At 39.9% G+C, this 10411-nt stretch overlaps 1 long non-coding RNA gene across 1 annotated transcript; it reads right to left on the bottom strand.

Moving 5' to 3' along the window:
• Positions 1-4891: 4891 nt before the first annotated feature.
• On the bottom strand, positions 4892-8832 carry LOC142494612 (uncharacterized). Its single transcript, XR_012801563.1, has 3 exons — positions 8366-8832; positions 7259-7314; positions 4892-5875 (listed from the first exon to the last, which is right to left on the bottom strand). It is a non-coding gene; the product is annotated as an uncharacterized LOC142494612 (long non-coding RNA).
• Between the last annotated feature and the right edge of the window lie 1579 nt (positions 8833-10411).

The raw sequence follows: 10411 nt of genomic DNA, 5'->3' as shown, positions 1-10411 counted from the left end.
CGCTATCCAATTCCTCCTCTTGTCCTGCGGGTCTGTAGACCCTCCTAAACCTTCTTACCAGTTTGTAGGGTTACCCAAAGTGCCTCAGTTTTCCCCCAGTAGCTTGTACAAAAGTCGCCTTAAAGCTGCAGACCAAGCAATATCCTACATGTGTGGGTTTTTTTAATACATCAGTTCTGTACTATGACAAAATACTTGTAGCATTTGTTTTTAAAACAACTCTGAATTACATTTTTTATGTATTATAATTTAACATGCATTTTCTGTTTCTATAGCAACCATTTACAAAGTCACATCCCCTTCCTTTAATGGCAAACCCCATTTTGAACCCTGCCTCTCTAGCAGTGCACCAATTGTATCTAGTGACTGCCTGGTCACATGATCTTCCCCACAGAACTTTGCATCTTTGGTCCTCTTCTGCTGCACCGACAGCCCTTTAGTGAACCCGAGCCAAATCTTTACTGATCGATCACAGGAGAACAGATTGATCGGCAACTTTGACTAATTACGTATCATTGTGTGGATTGTATTGATGCACATATTAAAGGGGGAAAAAACAAACTAGAATAAAAAAAACAGCAGCTTCGTCTGCTGCTTTAATGTTTGTTTTCACATAAAGCGCAACTCCTCCCTCCCTTCCTAGCCTGTCCTTGTGTAACCTGGTATAGCTATGTCCCAGTTCTGATTTTTTTTATTGTACCATGTCTGAGTAATCGCTACAATAGCCAAGTGGTCCCTTGTCATTATTGTAATTAGTTCTGCAATTTTATTTCCCAAACTACGAGCATTTGTACACACTGCCCGGAGGTTTTTGTTACTGCTTTTCCTAATCCTTCCTGCGTCCCGGGTACACCACCTTGCATTGATATTTTTCCTATTGAAGCTGACTTCTCTTCCCCTGGATAGGTGTCCTGTTTAATATCCCACCCAATCGCTACCTCTTGCAGGGGGGGGGGGGGGGCAGTTGGATTTATCCTGACTCATTTCGCTAGTTTAAATACTTGTTAATAAAGCACCTGAACTGCTCGGTGACTGTCCTGGTTACCTCCCGAGATGGATGCAAAGCATCTCTTTTATATCGATCCGTATCCCTGCAACCAGAACAGCTGTGTTCAATAAATACAAATCCCTCCTCTTCACACCACTTCCTCAGCCACACATTAAAGTCTCTGGTGTGCAGACTCCTGCCTTCCCCACCCCTATATACTGGCAACACCTCTAAAAAAAACACCGAGGAAGGAGAATAGGCAAAATAGAAGAAATCTCGGCGGTCACTGCATGCGTAGGAACTCAGCCACGGACAAAATTAAAATCAATATTTATTCAATCTTGGTGCTGGACATCACCCCAACAACAACTCCGTTTTTAAGGATATCCCTGCTTCAGCACAGTCAACGACTGGCCAAGTTTAGTCCTCAAGGGCCACCAACAGGCAAGTTTTTCAGGATATCCCTGCTGCAGAGGATGGAAGAGAAATGGTGCTTCGCTGTGGAATACTCATGCAATTCTTCGGGCTTTTATGTAAAGTCCGGACAGGTTAAGGATTAATTGTTGGGCTGGTAAAATAGATTTTTTACGTGATAACATGCACTAGGAAATATTTAGCCTCTTGAGACAACCGCAGTACTCACACATCTGGCATTCCTATAACAGTTAAAAAGATGGCATAGTGCAGGAAGATACTATGGGCCTCATGCAGTAAGCGACGATTATGTGAAATCGGCAAGCTTATCGATTAGTCATGTTATTGGCGTTTTTCCCTCTCCGTATGCAGTAAGTGCCGAATACATTCAAAATCAACCCGAAAACAAATCCGCCCACTCTCACGATGATGAGCCGATCACACACAGGTGTATCGGCGTGCGTGGCGGGGTGCTGTTAGGTTGCACAATCACAAATCTTGCTGAATCAGGCGAAACAAGCATGTTTTTGATTGCGCGCCATATTTAAAGGCAACGTGTACTGCTAATCATTCTCTGTGTTGTTGGGAGTGAGAGAGAGAGAGAGACGCACAGAGCTGGACGATTGAACATTTGCATATTGACTGAGAGACTTGTTGTGTATTGGGTGAGCTTTGTCCATTGTTGTTTTGTTTACATCTTTGTCTTGTTTTATATGTGGAAGTGGGTCGTGTGATTGCCTGTACATTTCTTGTCTGTTTTTTGTGAGTGCTGGAAGTATGCCCGCAAAGCGTGGGAAGAGTGATGCTGGTGGGAGTGGGAGTGCTACTCGTGGGAGTACGCGTCGGAGTGAACGTACTGTTCAGGGGAGTGATGTTGCTGGTGCACCGAGTGGTGTTGCTGGGAGTGGGAGTGCTGTTGCTGGGAGTGGGAGTGCTGTTGCTGGGAATGGGAGTGCTGTTGCTGGGAATGGGAGTGCTGTTGCTGGGAATGGGAGTGCTGTTGCTGGGAGTGGGAGTGCTGTTGCTGGGAGTGGGAGTGCTGTTGCTGGGAGTGGGAGTGCTGTTGCTGGGAGTGGGAGTGCTGGTGCTAGGAGTGTGAGTGCTGGTGCTAGGAGTGTGAGTGCTGGTGCTAGGAGTGTGAGTGCTGGTGCTAGGAGTGGGAGTGCTGGTGCTAGGAGTGGGAGTGCTGGTGCTGGGAGTGCTGCTGGTGGCGCAGTTGCTGATGGGGTGGATGGTGGTGGCGTGCTTGCTGGTGGCCAGCTTTTGGAGGCTCTTCCATTGGAAGAAGGAGAGTCCAGTCAGCACCAGCCAAGCTCTGACCCTAAACCTGCTCGGAAAAAACGTGTGGAGAAGCCACGTAATCCTCGCTTCAATGACCAGGAAAATAGGGCTCTTGTCACTGGCATTCTGGAGCACTATGACAGTATATATGGACATTTAGTAGGTAAGTGTAACTTTACATTTATTATTCAAATACATGTGATCCTAGGTCATCTGAGTTTTGTTCATATGCAAATATGGGTACACAATATCTTTCTATGTTCATTAGTGTGGAAACACAGCTTTTTATCATGCCTTACAAGGACAAATAAACACAGGCGGTCAATTTGCCATAACTGCATACAATATGAATGCAAGCTTGCTTACATGTATAGGTTTAGTAGTGAATGCTCATGTGCTGCACATATTACACATAAAACAGCATGTTTGCTATCACTTGGAACAGCTAGCAGTGTAGGAAACTGGTGCTTATATTATTATTCATTTACCTCATATCTTTTATATGTTTTTCAAGGGCGGACAAGTGCAGCAAGCAAAAAAGAAATGTGGGACACAATAGTCATTGGTGTCAATGCCTGTGGGAATCGTGTCAGGGACAAGTATCATTGTCGGAAAAGATTTGATGATATTAGGTCCAAATTGAAAAAGAAAATACAAGACCAACGCGTGCATGCTACTGGCACTGGAGGTGGGCCCACACCACAACGTCTCATATTGACTCCATTGGAGGAGCTGCTTCGGCCAAAATTACTTACCGTCGTCGTGGAAGGCTTGGCTGGTGACCGTGACATTGGAATTTATCCGTCACAATTTCCAGCAGGTGATAAATATTACTGTACTAGGCGTGTCGTTGCTTACAGTTATTTTGCATAGTTACACTGCTTTTTATACTGTCTTCACAATATAAGCATACCTGCATCTATATATGTATATGTCTGATTCTGTATATATATATCTCAAAATAGACATATATGTAGTAGTCCTACTAAAAGCAGTAACTAATATAGCACGTGCCATTGCGTGCTCATTTACATGTGAATTCCCAAAATGCATAGCTGCAGTGGAAGCAATTGATGGTGGGCGAAGATGGGGAACAACAGGGTAGTACACGTGTAACACATGTTCATGAGAAATTATTAGTAGCTACAGGTACAGAACAGAAATATGTATCATATTATTGTGTATTTTATTGATTTTACTCCGACAAACATGACATTACTGCCTATTTTAAGCATGCATCAAAGAAATTGCATGTAACGGCCTACAAACATCACTGGCACTAACACATCTATAGTTGCTTAAGAAAAGGTCCATTTTTGCTTTATGTCATATACAGACAGCATAATGAGGCACACGTATCATATGTTATGTCATTGTTTTCATAACTTAAACACTGCAGATGACTACTTAGCTCATCTACCATTGTGTTAAAGCAGCTGCAATTAATATCTCATCACAGCATACACTTCAACAGAGGGGGTGGGGTTCAGCACACACACTAATTACAGCCTCATTTCACGGTCAACTTAGTTCACACCATTTGCACCTGTTTCAAGTCATTGAAAGGTGTGGCTGATTAGGCTTTTTGGGGAAGGGAATACCTTTCTTACAACCTGAATAGCACAACTGAAGTTAATCACACTCATTGGAAAGCTTAACTCTAGCTACTAAATGCCCCAACAACTCATTACTTATCAAAGCGTACGTCACACATTAGTTCACTCATATCTATAGTTGAACTACTATGAAAGACACATTATCACACACTGCATGTGTTGTCTTGTTGAGTCACAGCCACATTCAGGTGTGCCACATCTTCGATTAATGTACCACACATATCCTCTACCAAAAATAACACTTTTTGCAATATGACCACCTTCATGATAACTATCATGAGATGACCATTCACAATGGTTATGTACATTATGATACTGATATCACTACACAACATATGATTTTTATGTACTCATTTAATCTATTTATCCTCACGCATTACTGCAGAAACATAGTATGTTGTATGTTAGGGAACTCAAAACTTCTAAGTACACAGGCATGTACATTGTTATTACAACTATTTATGTTCACTTTCACACACACATTTTCGGTTAAGGAACTGATGTTGTTAGTTAATCATAAATACAGAACATACAATAAGTGTTTGTTCAATATTTACACATGTAAATGTAAAACTTATGTTATTGTTATATATAGTTGCCCCTGGAGGACATGTGTCACCTGAGATGGAACAAGTGTCTTCACCTGGGTCAGCCAGCTCAACACTACTAGAAGGTGAGTGTATCATTTGCTGGCCATATAATATGTGCTCTTCTATATGTTATGTTGTCATGTGCATTATTTGTTTTGCACATCTTCTTTAAATAGGATTACTTAGTGTCAGTGAAAATGAAGTGTAAGGCAACATGTATTGTGTTAGTGATGTTAATTATCATGTAGGACTTCTGAGTTTAGAGCAACTTTTCATTCATTCATATTTCATACTGAGTCCAAACATTATTCGTAAGTCAAGGTAGTTTTTAATGAGGTTATAAAACGTATGCTAACATGTTAGGTGTTACTTAGGACACAGTACAATTACATAGTAACACAGCATACATTAACATGCCATTTAATAATGTGTACATTTCTTTTTAGAACATCATGGTGATGAGGATGATGAGTATGATGAGGATGACGCCACAGAAGAGACTGAAATACAATCATGTGACCATGAAGAGGTGCCAATAGAAACTGTTGTACCGCCAAATCGTCCATCAACTTCCACATACGATGCAATTGTAGCTTCAGAGGGAAAAATAGTGGACGCAGAAAATCGTCGCCATTCAGACATGATGACAGTGCTGGAAAGGATGATTGGACTGCAGGAAGAAACAGTATCACAATTGGCACATCTCCACAGAGTCTTCATTGAAGTGCCTAAACAGTTGCAAAAAATCAACACCTCATTCGAAGCATTAGTTGTTCAGCAAACACAAGCTAATTACTGGAGAATGACTAATGTACCACAATTCAACACCTCCCAGCCAGGATCTGTTCATGCAGGTCAGTTTTCACCACATTCATCTGATATTCATTCACCAGGCCCAAATGTTACCGGTCAAGTAGCAGACATTGCTGTGCAGGTTCCTGACGACATACTACCACTGCCATCTGTACAAAATCAGCAGCTGACACCTACAAAGGAGCCCACAAAAACAAAATACAAGCAGTTACTACTGACCAGTTTTTGGTCAAAAACAACAAAAGACACACATGAAACAGACCAACCATCACTTGTGCAGTGTCTACCAACTTGCTCACATGTGTCACTGGGCACAAGCCCTGTCCGTGAACAGTCACTACCCAAAAGCCCTGTAGGTGAGTCGCTGCCCAAAAGCCCTGTAGGTGAATCACTGCCCACAAGCCCTGTAGGTGAGTCACTGGCCACAAGCCATGTAGGTGAGTCACTGGCCACAAGCCCTGTAGGTGAGTCACTGGCCACAAGCCCTGTAGGTGAACAGTCACTGGCCACAAGCCCTGCCCGTGAAGTGCCAGAGGCCACTCAAAGTGGCTCTGTTGTGCCTAAAGTTGGTGGCAAAAGAAAAAGGAAAATTCAAGAGACAACAAGCAGGCCTGTTACTCGCTCGCAAAAGGAACAAAAAAAATAAATGTTATAATTCAGAAAATATGTGTTTGGCCTTGTTTTGTTGACTTCAGATTATCTAATTACTATTGTATGTATGCTGAAGACTGTGTTGTTTCCAAACTTTCAACTATGTTCTTGTACACGTGAAGGTTTGGAAATGTTAACACTCATAATTAATTGTGTTATAAATATTTATGTTGTAATCGTCTGTTCAGTAATGGTCCACCAGGAGCCAGTTGCTAAGTTTAGAGAAGCTGCCATTGACTTTGCAGCAAAACATTGCATTTGGGTGTGTTAATTGATGTAAGAATTGCATATGCATATTAGTCACATGCAATTATTAAAACACCTAAGTAAGTGCAAACATCTTTCTTGTACGTGTACAGCAGGATTATGTGTAAATTATTACTTACCTTTGCCTTGCTTGGCCATTGTAATTTTGTCCTTTAATCAGTTGTGTGTTCGTTTCTATAACATCTCAGAATGTATAATAATATATATACACACACACACACACACACACACACACACACACTGAGTGAGTGTGAGTGTGAGTGTGTGTATATATATATATATATATATATATGTATATATGTGTATATATATATATGTATATATGTGTATATATATATATGTATATATGTGTATATATATATATGTATATATGTGTATATATATATATATATGTGTATATATATATATATATGTATATATGTGTGTGTATATATATATATATATATATATATATATATATATATATATATAGTACTATATAAACTGGTATACACAAACTAATACACTTCATGCTTCCTTGTGAAAGCACACTATTTTAATAATACAGGCCTAATGTTTGAGAAATATCCTAAGTATGAGACTCTAACAGTATTGTGCTTAAACAAATGTTTATTACTTAATTCAATCATGTTTCTCACCATTTAAATAGGTTTCATACAAGGTATACTTAATGCCATCAATGTTGTGTGTACTCCTGCAATATAAAAAAAAAAAAATTATTATATATAAATATATATATATTTTTATAAGAGATATATTTATATATATATATATATATATATATATATATATATATATATATATATATATATATATACACACGTATTTAAACTCATGCAGACAGGGAGTTAACCAGACTTTCACATACACACAGAAATGTAAGCGGGGAAAAAACATTTCTTTTTGCAGGTGTGTTTTTACTGATATGCCTGGCTAAGAAATATTTTCACACACTGGCCTTTGTTAGTTTTCAAAAAAACACTATGTGAACGCATTCACAGTCTAGGGATGTTTTTCACAAACGAGATAAAAGAAGGAGAAATGTTTCTCCCACAGTCCCATATCACGAACCACAACTGTTAACCCAATTAGACAACCAAATCCAATTGGCGTTTGAAATAAGGAGTCAAAGTAGTTACTTTTGTTGACCTTGACAAGGAAAAACAGGAGTTTGTTAGCCATTCAGCACATTCATTTTGATGAGCAAATAACACAGACCTGCACACAGCTTTTGTGCTACTCAGACATGGCTGATGAATTCGTTAACAATATTAATCCCCTTTTAGGGTATAAGTACATGATCTGTGAAGCCATCTTGAACAGTCGCGGACAGAAAGCAAGCACACGCCAAATCGATGATTTCATTCGAGCAAAATATCCTTATTACCAAGACCGTAAGCATGCACGGAATTTTAATTCCTCAATAAGATTCACTTTATCAAGTAATGACTTTTTTGAACGTGACCAGGATAAGCTACAACACACCTATGGTTTCTGGAAGATTGCCCCGGAAAAACAATTTATCCTGAAAGACGGCACTTATATTGTCGTGAAAGGCATATTTATTCCTAATGGCAATAGCAATGTATCCGCTACTACTGATCCGTTTGAATCGATACGTGCTGCAATATCTGCAGCCTCCATTCCTGAAACCCACATTGTACAAGAACAAAAGTACTATGATTATGTACCAAGCCTTTCAGCTGAAATTGCATTGGAATGGGAACCGGAAGAAATGAACCTACCTCCCGACCAATTATTTGAAGAAAGCAGTGGCGATTCCTATGAGCGCATCCTGGAGGAGATATGTGCCATACTGGATTCAGCGGTTGGGTTAAGCGTGGATGAAAATGGCTTGCATTTCTGGAGCGACCAGTTGCAGCCAGGCGAAGAGTTAATTCTAGAAGAATGGTAAATATAACAATCGTTATGCGTTGACTCTGCGTTTAAATTTTTTTTTTTTTTTTAACCACCATTTTCACTTTCAATGCGTGGATACAGCGTAACATTGCAGACTGCATAACATGTAGCGATCACAAACAAATTGTTTCCTAATACAATATAGTAGGACCTGAAAGAGTAGTACACATTGCTGACGGAATAAATATACGTACTTTCCTATCCCTTTAAACATATTAGCAACATTTTACCATTACTCTAACACATACCTGTTTTGTTATCATGCAACATCTACAACATTGAAAACCGGGTCCACCACGTATGACGTGGGACCCTTGTCATGGGCCAAGGCGTCCTTAAAAAGGATTAGTGATGTAAGTCCCGCCCCCAAGCGACGTGCGCGCCTCAAAGCCTATTGGCTGTCATGTTTTGTTATAGTAACGGTAACTGCAGTGTGTGATGCGTGCGGCTCAGTGTTTGTAGGCGTACCCTGGGCGTTAGCCGAATGTTAATTGAGTGGGAGGAGTGTTAGCGTGCGTTTCACGCTGGCTTAACATGACGTCACACGTATTGCATTTGCGCATTGTGTTATCGGCCGTGCTTTCTGTTCAAACACGTCTGTTTAAAAAGAATACAGATGTACTCGTTTAGAACGAATGTAGTTTCGTCTTCATTGTATTTGAAATAAAGATGTTATGTTTACTGGTATTTTCAACATGTATTGAACGCACAACGTACGCTTTGTTTTGCGCATGCGCTAACAGTTAGTGGAGCCAAGCGTGAAGTGCGTGCGCACACAAAGATGTGCGCGCACATCTTTCAGTATACAGGCAACGTTCACTTCTTATACATAGTTATGCCTGCTACAAATTTAAAGAAACATTACATACTGATGAACAGTTTTACTTCTAACATATAAGTGACTGACGTGTGTATCTACACAATCATATAGAGCTGCGTAACGCGTTGTCACGGATGCATATCTAGTAAGGTGCCATCTTTGACCATCATGTGTTTGCTGTATTTCAGAGATGTCGGGGAAGATACAATCGGATCAATGTATGATTTCAGAAGAGTCTACCTTTATATGAGATGATTGTGAGGAGGAGCCACCGACTACTATACTACATATGGAACTAATTTTATATTGCTTGCAGCGCTTATTAACAAACAATTAAAAATGTGATACCCTTATGCCTATATTGCATAAGCACTTAATTAACATAATGATGTTGCAAAAGAGTGCCTCATGAATTTTTATTGAGTGTTCTTTAATGACTACTAACATTTTATGACATGGTGTGTTTTATATATAACAACCATTCCCACTCTGCTAACACATTTGTGTATTCTAATATGTAATGGAACGTATGACTGTCGAAACTATGTAACAATAATAATAATAATATGAGCATGTTCATGTATAGGGCTGCTAGTTGTACGCAGCGATTTACAGACACATGTTTCAGCCTGAGGTCCCTGGCCCGTGGAACGTACAAATGTTTTTTTGCCGCATGAGGCACAGGGAGATAAAGTGACTTGGCCAAGGTCACAAGGAGCCCACACCGGGAATTGAACCAGACTCCCCTGCTTCAAACTATCAGTGCCAGTGTGTGTCTTTACTCAGTGAGCCACTCCTTCTCCCAATGTAAAGGACACTTACAACCAAGTAGCCATTTATTTTTAAAATCTCTTGTTACATGGGTATGTAGATAAAATGGTTTGGGACTGTAGCAAATAATGTTACTGGCCAGATGTTATGGTCCCCTCCAATGCATGATGTTCTGAATATGACATCACCATCATGTTATGAAGTACGTTTCTGTGTATATTTCATTAACCTAACTAACTATAGTTTACTGTGTTTATTAATCGTTTAGAAATACATAGTA

Source organism: Ascaphus truei, chromosome 5, assembly GCF_040206685.1.
Source record: "Ascaphus truei isolate aAscTru1 chromosome 5, aAscTru1.hap1, whole genome shotgun sequence".
In the NCBI taxonomy this organism is placed as follows: domain Eukaryota; kingdom Metazoa; phylum Chordata; class Amphibia; order Anura; family Ascaphidae; genus Ascaphus; species Ascaphus truei.
The sequence above is the reverse complement of the archived record's forward strand: the minus strand, read 5'-3'. Positions and strand labels throughout refer to the sequence as shown.